Here is a 7,513-nt window from a genome sequence, read left to right as displayed (position 1 = left end):
TGGAGCCAGAAAAGGCAGCACGTTCTCTCTTCTAAGCTCCCCTCGCTATCCCATTCCAGCTGAGAAAAAGCACCTTCCTCGGCTGTGCCTCTTGGGTGATGGATGGTGAGGCCACCTCCAAGGTAGAGATTGAGAGTTCTAAGCAAGCCTGATCTCTTAATCCACACACTGACAACCTCCTGCTTCCCCTTTGGAAATGGTGCCTGAGGAATCCCAAGAGCACTGGGGAGACAGCAGAGATGATGGAAATTTCCAGTAGAACAAGGACCAAAAACCAGCTTGGAGCTGCAAGTCCTCAGTTTAGTTCAGTTCAATTCAGTTGCTCAGTCGTGCCCAACTCATTGTGACCCCATGAACCGCAGCACGCCAGGCCTCCCTGTCCATCACCAACTCCCGGAGTCCACCCAAACCCATATCCATCAAGTCGGTGATGCCATTCAACCATCTCATCCTCTGTCATCCCCTTCTCCTCCTGCCTTCAATTTTCCCAGCATCGGGGTCTTTTTAAATGAGTCAGCTCTTCACATCAGGTGGCCAAAGTACTGGAGTTTCAGCTTCAATATCAGTCCTTCCAATGAACACCCAGGACTGATCTCCTTTAGGATGGACTGGTTGGATCTCCTTGCAGTCCAAGGGACTCTCAAGAGTCTTCTCCAGCACCACAGTTCAAAAGCATCAATTCTTCGGCACTCGGTTTTCTTTATAGTCCAACTCACATCCATACATGACTACTGGAAAAACCATAGCCTTGACTAGACAGACCTTTGTTGGTAAAGTAATGTGTCTGCTTTTGAATATGCTATCTAGGTTGGTCATACCTTTTGTTCCAAGGAGTAAGCATCTTTTAATTTCATGGCTGCAGTCACCATCTGCAGTGATTTTGGAGCCCAGAAAAACAAAGTCGGCCACAGTTTCCACTGTTTCTCTATCTATTTGCCATGAAGTGATGGGACCAGATGCCATGATCTTAGTTTTCTGAATGTTGAGCTTTAAGCCAACATTTAAGCACTGGTCCTCACCAGTGCTTTATTCAGAACATTATTCGGGTAGATTCACAAAGCCAGACCTGTGGGTGGACTCCGTTGGCTGTTGTAGTTTTCTTTTCGTGCTCATTGTTGTCCTTCGGGTCACTGCTGCCTGTCCATTTTCTCTTACGCTACTCATGGTCCAGGCTGAGCTGGCAGGAAGAGAAGACTCCTCTCCCTCTGGTCACCCCAACAGTCAGCTGTCATTCCGGTCTTCTTGCCAGTTTCATGTATCTCCTCTGCTTCTGCTCCCAGTGCCAACTGACTGATTGTCTCAAACCTGGATCCAGTAACAGCTCATCTGCCCTCCCCAACCCCCTCTGTGATCTGCTCTGCTTTCAGCTCCTAGGTCGCTCTCCTCTCTTCGCTTCCTGATCTCATGATATGTGATTGCTTGCTTTATGTAAATAAGGATTTTAGCACAAGAGACCTCCCAGGTCTCTTTATAAATGCTCTGCTCCAACCAGGCTGGTCCACGTGCTGTCTCTCTCCCGCAGGTCACAGAGCGGACACGGAGAAAGCTAACAAGAATCTCCGAGTGGCTCTCCAGGACAGCCCGTGGCTTGAGGCAAGTGGTGGCTCCTCCATGCACCTGAGGATCATCAAGACTGGATACTGTCTAAGACCCCCCATCCATTCCAAAGCTGAAGGTCTCCCTGCCACGACTCAGCTCGTGAAAATTCCCATCTGGATGTTCTCCTGCCTCAGTTTCCTCATCTGCAAAATGGGCATCATAATAATACCACTTTGAAATTGACAAGACTTAGAAAAATATTCATAGAAAGCATTTAGTATCGTGTCTGAGTCATAGTAAGATCTCAGCAAAGGATAGCTTTATCATTGCTGTTATTATTATTATCTCAATGGCAACCCACTCCAGTACTCTCGCCTGGAAAAGTCCATGGACAGAGGAGCCTGGTAGGCCGCAGTTCATGGGGTCGCCAAGAGTCAGACACAACTGAGCGACTTCACTTTCACTTTTCACTTTCATGCACTGGAGAAGGAAATGGCAACCCACTCCAGTGTTCTTGCCTGGAGAATCCCAGGGCCGGGGGAGCCTGGTGGGCTGCCGTCTATGGGGTCGCAGAGTCGGACACGACTGACGCGACTTAGCAGCAACAGCATTATTACTTCCTTCAAACACCGGCCCACCTCCACCACTTGCAGGAAGCCTCCCTATGTCTATGGTGATCTCTCCTTCTCAGGACCAGCAACATCAGCTGCCTCTTCATTTCCCTTGAGACACAACCATGGACCCTCCTCGAGTACTTCACAGACACACTGATGTCACCAACTGGTGATCCAGCCGGATCCTGGGAACACCCCAGGCTGGGCTCCTTGGTCAGCACCCAAGCACCTTCCACGATGCTCCATCTGTGGCTGCACAGTTGGAGTTAGAAATACTGGAACCCTCAGGGAAATGTCAAGAGTGCGGGTGTGTCCAGCAATGAGCTCTCGGGTGAGCTGTGAGCTGGAAACCAAGAAGCTGACTTCAGAGAAGGTGAAGTGGTCACTGACGCACCTGCTTTGTGGGGGACGTTCTGTGAGCAGAGGATCCCCTGGGCAGCTTAATCCACTTATGGGGCAAATCACGCCTGGAGACTTGGCGGAACTTCAGGTTTGGGGGCCTCCTTTAAATTCTTCACACTATTCGTATTTTACCTTCTCTAGTGACGTCTGTTGAAGGCAATGGCACCCCACTCCAGTACTCTTGCCTGGAAAATCCCATGGATGGAGGAGCCTGGTAGGCTGCAGTCCATGGGATCGAGAAGAGTCAGACACAACTGAGCGACTTCACTTTCACTTTTCACTTTCATGCATTGGAGAAGGAAATGGCAACCCACTCCAGTGTTCTTGACTGGAGAATCCTGGGGACGGGGGACCCTGGTGGGCTGCCATCTATGGGGTCAGAGAGAGTCGGACACTACTGAAGCGACCTAGCAGCTGCAGCAGCAGCAGCAGTGACGTCTGTATCATTTGTCAATAGCAACCCATATCAACACATCATGTACTTGAAAGAAAAAAGGAGGGAGAGAGAGACCAGTGTTCAAGGGTGGTGGTTGTTCCTTGAGTTTAAAGTGACTCAAACAGGCAGTGTTCAATGTGTCCTCGTGGAAATATCAATCTTAAAAGAATTACATTAGTCTCAGAAGACACCATGCCGGGAAGTTCCACAGCACCACAGCCAGTCAGCTGGGCTGGTTCTACTTATCTGGGAAGATCAAATGCACAGCAATCCATGAATCATCCACCCAGACCTTCTACTGAGCAGAGTCTCATGTGCAGATTGACAAGCCTGAAGCTCAGCGCTCTTTGTCCATAAAAGCTGAGTAAGAACAGGCAACTTCTGCCTCTCTTGACCTCAATCCTGCTTTAGCAGAAACAGCTTAAAGAGAAACGCCCAACACTACTTCCCAGAAGTAGCCAGAAGTAAGTCCTTTCTAAAAGGTGCTGCTAAAAGGGAAGGAGCCATCTGCCTCCTGGGATGTCTGTGGGGTAAACACCTTTCAGACAAGGCACATCGGAGCCTGAAGGTAAGCGCCAGTTATCCCAGAGAAGGACCCCTTTCTTGAGCGTCTTCATTTTGGTTTATTTTCTGGCAGTTCTTTATAGATGATGGTGTCTTTATAGTGATCCTAGGAAAGTCTGAAGCCTTAGTTCTTTAAAATGGAACAAAATCACCCTCCCAGCAATGATGTACTGTCACAACAGATGGTCCATTTACCCACTGTGTGCATGCGTGCTCCGTCACTCAGTCATGTCCCAACTCTTTGAGACTCCATGGACTGCAGCCTCCCAGGCTCCTCTGTCCATGGGATTCTCCAGGCAAGAATACTGGAGTGGGTTTCCATGCCCTCCTCCAGGGGATCTTCCCAACCTAAGGATCGAAACTGTGTCTCCTGAATCTCCTGCATTGCAGGTGGATTCTTTACCACTGAAACACCTGCAAAACCCTCCTTACCCATTGCGCTTGAGATAAAAAGAGGACTCCGCTTTGCCACAATGGCAATGGATTTCCTGAAGCCCTGCCAAGAAAAACAGTATAAAGTTTTGATGAAGCTTTCTGGGTGAAAAGCCTTTGGCCATAGAATGAAAGTAACTGTATGCTAAAACAAGTCATATGTGATCTCCTTACCCAGTAGTGCGAACCAAGGGCCTTTCAGAAGAGCCAGCATAGATATTCTGAAGACAGAATGTTCTCAGTGGTCCTGCAAGATTAAGTCCTCGACAGTAAGATCAATGGCTCACCAAGGAGCCCCTCAGTCAGGACTCCTCAAGCTCGGCACTGCTGACATTTCGCGCTGGATGACTCCTCGTGGGAGGGCTGCCTTGTGCGTGTAGGTTTGTCTGCATCGCAGACATCTGCCACCGATAGCGTAGCGCCTCCCAGCGGCGGCAATCCAAAGTGTCCACGTGGCCACCCTGTGCCTGATGAGTCATGTCTGACTCTTTGCAACCCCATGGACTACAGCCCGCCAGGCTCCTCTGTCCATGGAATTCTCCAGGCAAGAAGACTGGAGAGGGTTGCCATGCCCTCCTCCAGGGGATCTTCCTGACCCAGGGATCAAACTCACGTGTCCTGTATTGGCAGGCAGATGCTTTACCCGCTGAGCCATCGGGGAAGCCTAAAGTGTCCACAGCACTTGCCGAATGGGCCACCTGTTGGGAACCACTGCCCTAAATTAACAGGAAGCTCTCCTTCCTTCGAGACAACAGATTTCAGCCAACGCCTGTCACCGGACTAAATGAACCAGCGCTTTTTACCACTATTACCCTTTGGCTTCGGGTAAGGGGAATGGAAAAACTATCCGCTTCTATTTTTCCAAGAGAGTTTCCGAATAAACCCAGTGATCCCGAGGGCTCCTCACGTTTCATGAGTGGGATGCAGACCTATGGCTCTCGACCCCGCCTTGTGAATAACTGTTTCATCCTCCCCGGGGAACAGATCCTCTGGCTTTTGAAGGACACCCAGACAGGTTGCTTAATGATCATTGGGACATTGTGGCCCAGATTTTTTAAATGAAACACACATAAATATCCTGAACCTGGAGGTTGTTTCTCTCTAGTCCTGATGGCCTCTCTCATCGTAAAATAATTTACAGGAATTCTGCAAGGATAGTGGAGCTGGGGTTGTTTTTCCTCACATCACTTTACAGAGATACTTATCAAAAGCCCGAACAAGGCACCGTAAATCGCTGGCTTCCTGCTCGGCGCACAGCGTGCTGAGTCCCATGTGGTCCATCGGAGGGTCACTTGGTGAGAGGCCAGGCCACCAGGCCTCCTTCCTCATTGCTTTTTTAATTTCCTCTCTTCCTTCTTTTATTCTCTGAGATGCTCCATCTTTAAATAAAAGCCCATGCACGACTTTACCAGGAATTTCATTTTAAATAAAATGTTCTTGAATTTAAAGAGGAAAATTGAGGGGGTATGAGGAGAAGCCGCAAAGCGTTTTCTTGAGACTTTGCCTGGATTCGCAGCTCGGGCGTTGGCCGGGTTCCCACTCCGTGAGTCTGCACAATCGGTGACTTTCAGACACCTCGTCAACAGCATCCACATCAAACAGAAGGAGGCAGTGTCACTGTCTGTCCTCCCAAGGCCCTGCTATTGCCAGGATGTGCGCTGTCTCTGCCTTCCCTGGACTCTCCTTTCCTGAGGGCTGGCGTCCAGGAGGACCACTCCCCTGCGGAGCCAGCCCCGTGTCCCTGAGGCATCCCCCTGCCTCTGCAGAAGCTCCCTGCCCACCCTCAACCCCTCCCCCACCCGCTACTCCTGCTGCTTCATGTCCATTGTCTTCCCATCTGGGGGCCCAGACCCCTGAACACAGCTCCACACCGTGAACTCCTGAAACCCCACCGATAGGAACCGAAGCCTTCTGCCTGACTGTTAACCAGATCTAAATTTCTTCTCCTTTTCTAGATTTATGAAAGATCAGGCATCTCGTGTCTTGCTATGAAAGCAACCTGAAACCGAGATGCTTTCCTTTCTTTTGACAAACGTTGTTTTCAGCCGCTGAGTCGTGTCCAGCTCTCTGCGATCCCATGGACTGCAGCATGCCAAGCTGCCCTGTCCTTCACTGTCTCCCAGAATTGTTCAAACTCATGTCCACTGAATCAGTGATGCCCTCCGACCATCTCATCCTCTGTCTCCCCTCTGTCCTCTTGCCCTGAATCTTTTCCAGCATCAGTCTTATCCAGTGAGTCGGTTCTTCACATCAGGTGGCCAAAGTACTGGAGCTTCTACTTCAGCACCAGTCTTTCCAGTGAATATTCAGGATTTCCTTTAGGGCTGACTGGCTTGATCTCCTTGCAGTCCAAGAGACTCTCAAGAGTCTTCTCCAGCACAACGATTTGGAAGCATCAATTCTTCAGTATGGAGCCTTCTTTATGGTCCAGCTCTCACATCTGTACTAGAAAACAAACATTACTGGGCCAGAAACTCTTGGTCCTCTCCCTTCTGTGATCTGTGATGCTCAGACCTGATGGGTGGCTGGATCTCTGAATGATTGCTGTGAAAATTCTGAGAGACAACATTTTAACACAAAAAATAATTCCGCATGTGTGCTTGGGTTCTGTTCTCAGCAGAGTGCAGTTTCCTTGAGGACAAGCTCTTGCATGAAGCTCTTTATCCTTTTTTACTGTAAGATTGGAGCACTATCTCTATATTTTTCCCCTTAAATTGGGACGTAGGTGATAACTGATTCCACTCCTAGTCTGGATCAGGTTCACAGTGTACAACAGTCCCTACGGGATAGTCCTTCAGTCCACGGCTTTAGCAATGTCTGCAGGACGGTTTCTCACACAAGCAGAGGACAGTTTGTCCCCGGTTCATGGCTACGAGGTGATGTGACCGCGGTGAGGAAGGAATTTAAGTCCAAAACGAATACAGACGTGTCCCTACCTGTTAGGTAAAACACCATCAATAGTGTACAAAATTTGGCAGAGAGAGTATACTGATGTAAGCTTGAATTAAAACCCAAGAAAGTAATCAGAAAGTGACTGGGAAAGTCAAAGAATGGACAGATGGGCCATAAAGCTGGGTGAAAGGAGAGAAACCCAAGGGCCCCTCATCAAAATCCGACTTGTCTAACCTCACTTCTGTTACCAGGGACAAACTCAGTGCCACAGAATCTTCATATCGCACTCAGCTCATCTCCTCCCTGGGATGAAGCAAGTCAGAATTCTATGTCTCCAAGTCACTCAGTTACTCGCAGGAAGGAAAACAAGAGATGGGGGTAGGGGTAGAGTGTCTGCTTTAGTGAAGGGTGATGTGAGCGGGGTGATGACAAAAGGAAACGCTGAACACGAAACCTGCTACGATCGTCAACACAGAAATAGAGTCCATGGCAATCAATCATCCTCCAACAGCGAAAGACTTCTTGATTTACAAGGTGATCATTTCCTCAGACCTTGCCTCTCTTGTAGTGAAGGCTCTGCAGAGGGTAGATCCAGATTCTTCCAAACAGATGAAATCCCTGGGGATATGAACTT

This window comes from Bos taurus, chromosome 24 (genome assembly GCF_002263795.3).
Source record: "Bos taurus isolate L1 Dominette 01449 registration number 42190680 breed Hereford chromosome 24, ARS-UCD2.0, whole genome shotgun sequence".
In the NCBI taxonomy this organism is placed as follows: domain Eukaryota; kingdom Metazoa; phylum Chordata; class Mammalia; order Artiodactyla; family Bovidae; genus Bos; species Bos taurus.
The sequence above is the reverse complement of the archived record's forward strand: the minus strand, read 5'-3'. Positions refer to the sequence as shown.